At 44.8% G+C, this 10000-nt stretch overlaps 1 protein-coding gene and 1 long non-coding RNA gene across 2 annotated transcripts in view; one reads left to right on the forward strand and one right to left on the reverse strand.

Moving 5' to 3' along the window:
• Window positions 1-10000, reverse strand: part of LOC127000496 (uncharacterized) — a 63991-nt gene that overhangs the window by 43967 nt on the left and 10024 nt on the right. The window contains exon 2 of the long non-coding RNA XR_007754131.1: window positions 2036-2091. This is a non-coding gene — a long non-coding RNA (uncharacterized LOC127000496). The remainder of the gene's footprint in view (window positions 1-2035; window positions 2092-10000) is intronic.
• The window catches only part of LOC127000493 (uncharacterized), a 44148-nt gene that overhangs the window by 25620 nt on the left and 8528 nt on the right, over window positions 1-10000 (forward strand). The gene's annotated exons all lie outside the window — the stretch shown is intronic.

The following is a 10000-nucleotide window of genomic DNA, read 5'->3' on the forward strand; positions in this document are numbered from 1 at the left end:
AATGTAAATACGCGTAGCTGAGGGCTCTTGAGGGCTTCCATGCTTCAAACGTTATAGGATATTACATGTTATATTTCGGTAAAAGTTGACTCATACTGAAGAAATTATATCAGGTTGACGTTGACTCAGGGTTGAAATTCGGGATATTGTGGCGGAAAAAAACTTTAATAAGAATCACTACCATAATGTTGCAGGAGCGGGGTAGGGAGAGAGGGGCAGTCGGCTCCTCTTCGTTGGTGAAGCGGTTGGATATTATTTGTAGTGGTGCCGCATCCCTATCATGGTATTAGTACTTCTACGGCGTAATGCAGTCCATATGCATCCCATTACTGGTGATGGGGCGGGCACAGGGCAGCTCTATAACACACAGTCGGTCGTGATTGATTTCTGCGATCAAACCGTGTGAATATATTGGCTGTTTGCCCCTCTGTCTGTGTGGCTGTCTGTCTGTGTGTCTCTCCGTATGGTTCTCTGTGTCTTGTGTTCCTGTGTTTATATGCCTGTCTGTAAATCTGAACGTGCACATATATTGTCTGTCTGTCTGTATGTTTGTCTACGTGTGTGTGTGATTGTCTGTTTTTGTGTTTGTCTGTCTGGTCGTCTGTCTATCTCCCTGTGTTTGTCTGTCTGTGTCTACATGTCTCTCATCCACGTCCTAACACAAACACACACACACATAGATAGATAGTCAGATAGATAGAAAATATATTGACCCTAACAGCATAGATTACACGTTCAAAGAAGAAAATATGGTCCATAATAGAGAAATAAATAATAAGACACATTGCATTAAAACACACACACACACACACACACACACACACACACACACACACACACACACACACACACACACATGCAAGCCTCAATTTATTCTTCCTATCAAGTGTCGATCAAAAATAAGAAGGCTCATGTTGTGTTGTCCCTTTTCGCTCTTCATCCTCTCTATAACTGGCCGTGACGAGGCGGCCATATTGAAATGTCCCTCCGCGTTGACAAGGAACGTGAATGTATGTATGTAGCGACGTACCATTACTCACTGACTTCTTGGTGCTGCCTATAGAAGTTATTGATGGTTAGCTAAGGGGGTGTAATACGAGCACAATTTCTGGTACCTTTATCGTTGTTGGGGAGGCGGTGGCTGAGTGGTTAGAGTGACGGCGCCCCGTCCACAAGGACGCGGGTTCGCGTACCAACCATTGCCACAAGCTGGGATTTTTCAGTCACCGCCGAGTGGCCTAAGCCTACCCTCGTGCTGTCCTGAAGACAACCTGTCAAACCGAACTTTACATTCTCTCTTTAAAAGAGAGGGTCATTGATGTGCTCCGGGGAGCAGTATGAGCCAAGCAAGAGAGCGCCACTTTAAACAACTGCCTGCGCCATAACGGGCTGGGGCAGACCACTAGGACCCACCAAGAAAACCTACCGGCGCCATAGGCGACAAAAAAAAAAAAAATAAATAAAATGTCACATATATTGATAAAAGAGAGAGAGAGAGAGAGAGAGAGAGAGAGAGAGAGAGAGAGAGAGAGAGAGAGAGAGAGAGAGAGAGAGAGAGAGAGAGAGAGAGAGAGAGAGAGAGAGAGAGAGAGAGAGAAAGGGGTGGGGAGGTGAGCAGGACAGTGATGGCTGCCTCTCTTTCTGTTTATGACGGAAGAAGTAAAAATTTGGAGCAGAAATTATGATGGCAGTTAAGGAGAAGGAAGAGGAAGGAGAGAGAAGGAGAGGAAGAAGAGAGAGAAGTGTGCTTGGAAATGAATGATCGACGGAGAGGAGGAGGAGGAGGAGGAAGAAAGAAAAAGAGGACAGGAAACAAGGGACCGAATAAGAAAGCGATGAAGGGAAAAAGAGAGAGAAAAAGGAAAGTGTGTGTGTGTGTGTGTGTGTGTGTGTGTGTGTGTGTGTGTGTTTGTTTATGTGTGTATGTGTGATAAACACACACACACACACACACACACACAAATCCACTGCCACAATCATATAATAAACAAAACAATAAACAAAAACAATAAACAAACAATCTGTCTCTACTTACCCAAATACAAGTACTTCAAAAGGGAGGTTTGAGTGGCTCTTAATCCTCACTTTCACCTGCAAGGAAACAAAAACACGTGAAATCTTCCATTGACCTTAATCGCCCTCCTGTAATCGCTTCAAACAATACAAAGAACAATGGTGACAAGTTCTCTTTCTCTCTGTCCTTCACTAACCACTATGGAACTAAGAAACTAAAACGCAAAGATGAACCAAAGGCCTGACTTCTTCAATTGATTTTTTTTTACAGAGAGGAGACAGTGCAAGGGCGTAAAAAAAGAAAACAATAATGAAAAAGAAAAGCCCGCTACTTACTGCTCCTAAATAGAGTAGAGTGGCAAAAAAGAGAGATATCGTTCTTCTGTAATCGCTTCCAACAATACAAACAACAAAGGTAACAGTTTTTCGCTCGCACGCTGCTGCCCTATCCATCCCAAGCCCCTACCGGCAGGATCGATCGACTTGCCCCTTCCCTGAGTTACGTGGGCGCACCCTTACCGGTTAGCTATCTACCTATCCATCCATCAATCAATGTCTATCTATCTAGCTCTATGCCTATAAGAGTTTGAGCCTCCGTGTTGTGAGCTTCGTAATAAACTCCCTCAACACACACATCCATTTAACATTATGGAAGAATATTTAACACCAAGCTATTATGCCATGCCCTTCCCCGGTTAATTATAACATATGAATTTTTGCATGACCATCATTAGCGTGGCAATTTAATGTCTCGTGTAGCATGCAGACACTAAGTGTAACAGACTGCGTACTCGTGGGCACAAAATGGACGCTTCCGCCTCTCACAATACCTATTTCCAAAGGCCACAAAGGAAATTAGTCGTGTTCTCATGAGTGTTTTTCACGTTCATGGTGTAGAAGCCGTGTTAAACTATCACTAGGCTCTTAAAACTACTCATGGAAACACTAACACAACCTCTCCTGCGAAACTACGAAAGACTTATCAAATGTCCTGAGTGTCTGAGAGCGTGGCAATTTAATGTCTCGTGTAGCATGCAAACATTAAGTGTAACAGACTGCGTACTCGTGGTCACAAAATAGACCTCGACCTGTATTCTCAGACGCTTCCGCCTCTCACAATACCTATTTCCAAAGTCCACAAAGGAAATCAGTCGGGTTCTCATGATTGTTTTTCACGTTCATGGTGCAAAAGCCGTGTTAAACTATTACTAGGCTTTTAAAACTACCCATGGAAAGACTTATCAAATGTCCTGAGTGTCTGAGAGGGCGCTGCCACCAATGTTACAAGCGTGAGAGAGCTCGAGAGAGGCAGGGAGAGAGGAAAAGGAAGGTGCGTTGGCGCGGTCTCGGGTGACATAAATCGTGGCTCTCCATTGGCCAGGGGTCGATTTAGCACAGCGCATCTATTACTGGCAGGACCAATGTCTCATGGTTACGGTATATAAGTAAAAGACTGCCCCCGCACTCCACTAATCTTCGGCGACTCTTAGGGCCAGTTTCACAGTTCCCCATGACGGGTTAGTAAGCTCCCAAACCAATACCAGAGCCTTCGAAATTTCCTTGCATAGTGTCTGGTGTTTATATTTAAGTTCACAAATTTGATGAAACTATACTGGAAAAGTCTTGTGTATTTAATGTGGCATCGAAGACCTCCCCATTTTGGATTGTATGGGATTCTATAGTTTGGTTCGGGCTGTTATGAAGACACTGTGTTGGACTGTGAAACCGGCTCTTAGAAACGAAGGAACAGAGTGATAATTCATAGACATTCTGGATCGGTTGCAATCTTTATTTTTACCCCATTATTTTCTCCTCTCATGAACTGTTAAAGAGGAAAGAAATGTTTAAGAAAATTATTACTTTTATTACTTCTATTTCACTTATTCCATGTTCTCTTTTTACTCCGTTATTTTCCTCGCTCTCTCATTAACTGTTATGGAGGAAGAAATGCCTAAAAGAATTATTACTTTCATCATTACATGTTTTCTGTATCATACGAGCATTCCAACTTACTAGCTTCAACAACAACAACAACAACAAAAAAAACTATATATCGTCACTATCGTTTCCTTTCCTTTCTTTTCTTCTCGCTCATAAACTGTTTGAGGGAAAGAAATGTCCAAAGATTTCGTCATTTTCAGTTTTCTTTGTCTTGGCTGCATTATAACCCCCCCCAAAAAAAAACTATATATTGTCACTATCGTTTCCTCTCCTTTCTTTTCTTCTCGCTCATAAACTGTTTGAGGGAAAGAATTGCCCAAAGATTTCGTCATTTTCAGTTTTCTTTGTCATGGCTGCATTATAACTCATTACCCTACGAAAAAAACTATATATTGTAACTCTTTGTCCCACCCCTTCCTTTTTTTATTTTAGCGCGTCGGGTTACACTCTTCATAAAGGTCGACACTGTTTGGTTTACGCTCCACACCGCCTCGCCTCCTCGTTACGCTGGTCGCTGAATTTTGCCATTAAATGATTTAGTGAAAGTTAAGTTAGAGTTGGTTAAGGATAGAGTGAGCGAGTGAGTTCAAATTAGTTAGTTTAGTTAAAGTAAGTCAAAAGTTAGTCAGTCAGTTAGTTATTTAGTTAGTTGTTAGTTAACGTTAGGCAGAGTGAGTTAGTCAGTTAGTCTTGGTTACTTAAAGATACGGTAAAGTTAGTTAGTTAGGGTGAGGTTAGTTAAGGTTACGAGGTTAGACTACGAAGGGAGAGGAGAAAGGAGGAAGGAAGGGGAGATTGCGGAGGGGAGAGAAGACAGGAAATAAAGAGATGGGAGAAATGGATATAGATAGATAGATAGATAGAGAGAGAGAGAGAAAGAGAGAGAGAGAGAGAGAGAGAGAGAGAGAGAGAGAGAGAGAGAGAGAGAGAGAGAGAGAGAGAGAGAGAGAGAGAGAGAGAGAAAACATTGTACGTCAACCACCGCGACAGGAAACGTTATCGTACTGCAAACACCTGTTGAATTTGGCTCACCTGTTGTGTGTGTGTGTGTGTGTGTGTGTGTGTGTGTGTGTGTGAAAAAAATACAAATTAAAATAGTGCCAGGAGGAGGAGGAGGAGGAGGAGGAGGAGGAGGAGGAGGAGGAGGAGGAAGAGGAGGAGGAGGAGGAAGAGGAGAAAGAAGAAAAAAAGATGGAGGAGTAGAGAAATAGGAGGAGGAAGAAGTAAAAGAGAGAAATGAGATGGAGGAGGAAGAGGAGGAGGAGGAGGAGGAGAAAAAAGAAGAGGAGGAGGACACAGAAGAGATGGATAAGGAGAACGAGGAGGGGAAAAAACAAGAGAAAGAAGAAAAGAAAAACGAGATGGGAGAGGAGGAGGAAGAAGAAAATAAGGAAGAAGAGGAAGAGAAGATAAAGAGAGAAGAGGAAAAACAAAAAAGAGGAATAAAAAAGGGCAAGGAAGAAGATACAAAAGGAAGACAGAGAGAGGCCATTGAGAGGATGACGAGGAAGAGGAAGAAGAAAAAAGGAAGAGGAGGAGGAGGAGGAGGAGGAGGAGGAGGAGGAGAAGGAGGAGGAGAAGGAGAAGGAGGAGGAGGAGGAGGATAATTACCTCGATAAATGACCCCAACACTAACACCAAGTCAAACAGATAATTGTGTGATCATGTCATTATGTGTGTGTGTGTGTGTGTGTGTGTGTGTGTGTGTGTGTGTGTGTGTGTGTGTGTGTGTGTGTGTGTGTGTTCCAAAAGCTGCAAACTAACACACAATCAGACAGGGAAAGACAGACAGACAGACAGACAGACAGACACAAACAGAAAAACAGATTAATAAACAACAACAAAAAAAAGAAATAATGACATACACAATAAGATAAAGACAAACAAATAAAACCGCACAAACAGACAGACAGACAGACAGACAGACACAGCCTCGTCATTTTCCTCAGCGACGTCACATGTAATTAAGACGTTTCAAAGAGGCTCCGTGTGTCTGTCTGTCTGTCTGTCTGGATGTATGTATGTATGTATGTATGTATGTATGTACGCCCGTCTGAGAGAGAGAGAGAGAGAGAGAGAGAGAGAGAGAGAGAGAGAGAGATAATAATAATAAAAAAAAAACTCCCTATGGAAAGAATACCTAAAGAAGAGGAAGAAAAAAGAAAGGAAGAAGAGTAGGAAGAAGAAACTGCGAAAGGAAGAGAGAGGAGGAGGAGGAGGAGGAGAAGGGGGAGGAGAGAGAGAGAGAGAGAGAGAGAGAGAGAGAGAGAGAGAGAGAGAGAGAGAGAGAGAGAGAGAGAGAGAGAGAGAGAGAGAGAGAGAGAGAGAGCAGTGAAGGAAGCAAACATCACCGTGTAAGTATGTATGTCCGTCTGAATGTGTGTATGTAAGTATGTATGTACAAGCGAGGTCAGTCAAGAGCGGCCTATTAGCATCGCCTTGTGTAAAAGCAGCATGGCGTGAAGGCTTTCCTCTCCCCCCGAACCCCCAACTGGCGTCTCCATCTCAACACAAGGCGGAGGGCGTATTAAACCTTGCCCCGCCTCCCTCACTTAGCGCCCCAACCAGGAACCCGCGGCGTGATGAGAAGGGAAGACGCGGCGAGGTGGGTGTGATGATGGTGTACTTATCTTAGCCCCGACTCATGTTACTCCAGACTGCATGCGTGGCTGGACGTTATAAGTGCCTCTAATGGGTGTGTGGGGGGGTGGAAGGGGTCTAGGGAGGGGGTGGAAGATGGGGAAGTGAGGGATGTCGTGTGTGTCTGGTTGTGAGAGTGTGCGTGTGTGTGTGTGTGTGTGTGTGTGTGTGGCGTGTGGTAACATGAGGTATTAACTTTTTATGCGTGTTTGTTTGTGCTCGGGGGTCTCTGTGCGTGCGTGTGTGTGTGTGTGTGTGTGTTTGTGTGTGTGTGTGTGTGTGTGTGTGTGTACCTATGTTGTTTTTGTTGTTGTTGTTGGTGGTGATGGTGGAGGTGGTGCCTGTAGTTTGTTTTCATTGAAGGTTGAGGTAAACAAGAATGTGTGTGCGTGTATGTTTGTGTGTGTGTGTGTGTGTGTGTGTGTGTGTGTGTGTGTGTGTGTGTGTGTGTGTGTGTGTGTGTGTGTGTGTGTGTGTGTATGCATTGGTGTTGTTATTGATGGTGATGGTAATGGTGGTGGAAGAGGTGGTGGTGGTGGTGGTGGTGGAGGTGATTCAAGACAGCAATGACAACGTAAGCAATAACAATAAATCTAACAAAAAACAAACAAACGATAGAATGATGATAATAACAATGGCAATATGAAAAACAACAAAAAACAATAACAACAACAACTAGACGCACCACAAAGCCATGACCCAAAATCCTCGTCAACACAACCTATCACAAAACAACAACAAAAACAATACCAAAACAACCCACAAAGACCACACCAAATCTCCTCCTCCTCCTCCTCCACATACACCGCCCCGCCACGTCCCAGCTCCGCAGCCGCCAAGTCACCCGCGTCTCACCGGTGGGATGACGCGAGGGAACGCCCAGAGTGACATGACTAGCGGCCGCCCCTCCCAGCAGCCACGGCGAGTCTCCTTGGACAGCGGCAAAGGCGGCGTCGAGGCTTTGATGACAGCGGGCGTGTAATGAATGACGGTGTTTTGCCGGCGAGGGTACAGGGGACGGGGATGTGTCTCTTTTTAGCGGTGACTGGGGACGGACGCGCGGAAGGAAGGACGGAGTGACGGAGACGTGCGAAAATGAATGTTATTTTGATGCGGGTTCTCGGGGTGGAAAGTTGACGCGGTAGTGTGATGATGACATATGGAGATAAAAAACGAATAAATAGACGCAGTAAATAGTGTGGTGATAACATGTAAATGAAAAATATATAACAGTTGACTTGGAAAGTACTGTGGTAATATACTGATGAAAATAATGGATAGCTAAATGCGATAGACGGAATGGTAAGTTTTCGGAGATCCAATTACTACTACTACTACTACATCTACTACTACTACTACTACTACTACTACTACTACTACTACTATTACTACTACTACTACTACTACTACTACTACTACTACTACTTCTTCTATGACGACGACTCCTCGCATTTTTTTTTTTTTTTAAGCGCTGCCTGTAGCGCTGGAAGGCTCTTTTGAGGGACCACTTGACGGCACCAGCCCGTTAGTGGCGCAGGCAAATCTTATTTATAGTGGCTCCCGTGATGTATGACTCGTGCGTGCCCCGTGCTGCCCCCCGGTGCTCCTCTTGACCGAAGTTGCTGGAGTAAGGGGTGACTGAAGGTCCGGGCAGCATGTGGGTAATCTTCCCCCACTCCGCGATGGTTGAAAAATCAGCGTGTTTCTGTGGAACTCTAACCTATTATAGGTCCACGGATTTACCACACCCGTACGCTGACCACTAGGCAACCGCGTTCCCTCTCCGCTTTTCTCCCTTCTTTTAGTACACACGGTAACAGCAGACTACGTAACTTCCTATCCTACTGACTCTCCTCCGTGCTACATCTATAAACACCAATAACACACCTTACCTTCCCTCTTTACGCCCTGTCTTCCCTGCCCGCTTCCCTACCCTGATGGACATACGGTAATCACCACACACAAATCCCCCTTCCTCTCTCTCTACTAGGTCTATAAACAGCAATAACACACATTACCTTGCCCTCCACACGTCCTGCCTTCCCTGTCCCTTTTCCTTCCTTCCTGATAGACGCACGATGACCACAACACACAGAAATCTTCCTTTCTCTTGTCCCTTCTCTTCCTTTCTCTCCCCATTTCCTGTACCTTCCTCTCTCCCTCTCCCATTCCCTATACAAATGAGTAACAATAATAGAATCAAAACCTCTCCTACATCCTCGCCTGATCTTCCTATACATACGACTGAATACTCATTTCGTTTACTTTTCACGCTGTCCGTATTTATAGTTATTGGTAAGCCTACGTAAGACTGAAGACATGCTATGGTTGGTATTCTCAGACGCTTCCGCCTCTCACATCAACTACTTCCAAAGGCCAAAAAAGGAGATCAGTTGGGTTCCAGTGAGTGTCTTTTTAGGTTCACGGTACAGATGCAGGGTCAGACTACCACCAGGGTCATAAAACTACCCCTGGAAATGCCCAAGTATCACACGAAAGCCTTGTCAGATGTGTGTCGGGTTCTAGTGAGTGTCTTTAGGTTCACGGTACAGATGCAGGGTCAGACTACCACCAGGGTCATAAAACTACCCCTGGAAATGCCCAAATATCACACGAAAGCTTTGTCAGATGTGTGTGTGCTTGGGCGCCGAAATGTTGAGGAATATGTGGGTTTGACGCGTTCAAGGTTCATGTGACTAGTTTTGAGCCGCCGTAGGATTCGGTTTGGTTTAATTCCGTTAGTCGAAGCTTCAAAGAGACGTGAAGGTTTGGAGTATAACAACCGATTCCCGCGTGATGGTGATGGTGATGGTGGTGGTGGTGATGATGATAGTGGTGGTGGTGGTGATGATAGCGGTGGTGGTGGTGGTGATGATAGTGGTGGTGGTGGTGGTGATGGTGTCATTACTAGTATCTTGGTGTTCCTCTTTGATTATCGACACACACACACACACACACACACACACACACACACACACACACACACACACACGTCGGGGGAACAAACGAATAACCAAACAAATATAAAAAACAAAGAAAATAATAAAGAAAAACACGGAAATCTTGAAAGAACAGATTAAAGAGACTTCATCGATAATGGTTTCTCTCTCTCTCTCTCTCTCTCTCTCTCTCTCTCTCTCTCTCTCTCTCTCTCTCTCTCTCTCTCTCTCCCTCCTCTTCCTCCTCCTCCTCTCCCTCCCTCCATCACCTCCTTCCCTCTCTCCTTACGTTCCTTTTATACTTTCCTCCTCCTCCTCCTCCTCCTCCTCTCCCTCCCTCCCTCCATCACCTCCTTCCCTCTCTCCTTATGTTCCTTTTATACTTTCCTCCTCCTCCTCCTCTTCCTCCCATACCGTCTTGTTATACCTTTCCTCCCTCTCCTCCTCCTCCTCTTCCTCCTGATACG

This window comes from Eriocheir sinensis, chromosome 19 (assembly GCF_024679095.1).
Source record: "Eriocheir sinensis breed Jianghai 21 chromosome 19, ASM2467909v1, whole genome shotgun sequence".
In the NCBI taxonomy this organism is placed as follows: Eukaryota; Metazoa; Arthropoda; class Malacostraca; order Decapoda; family Varunidae; genus Eriocheir; species Eriocheir sinensis.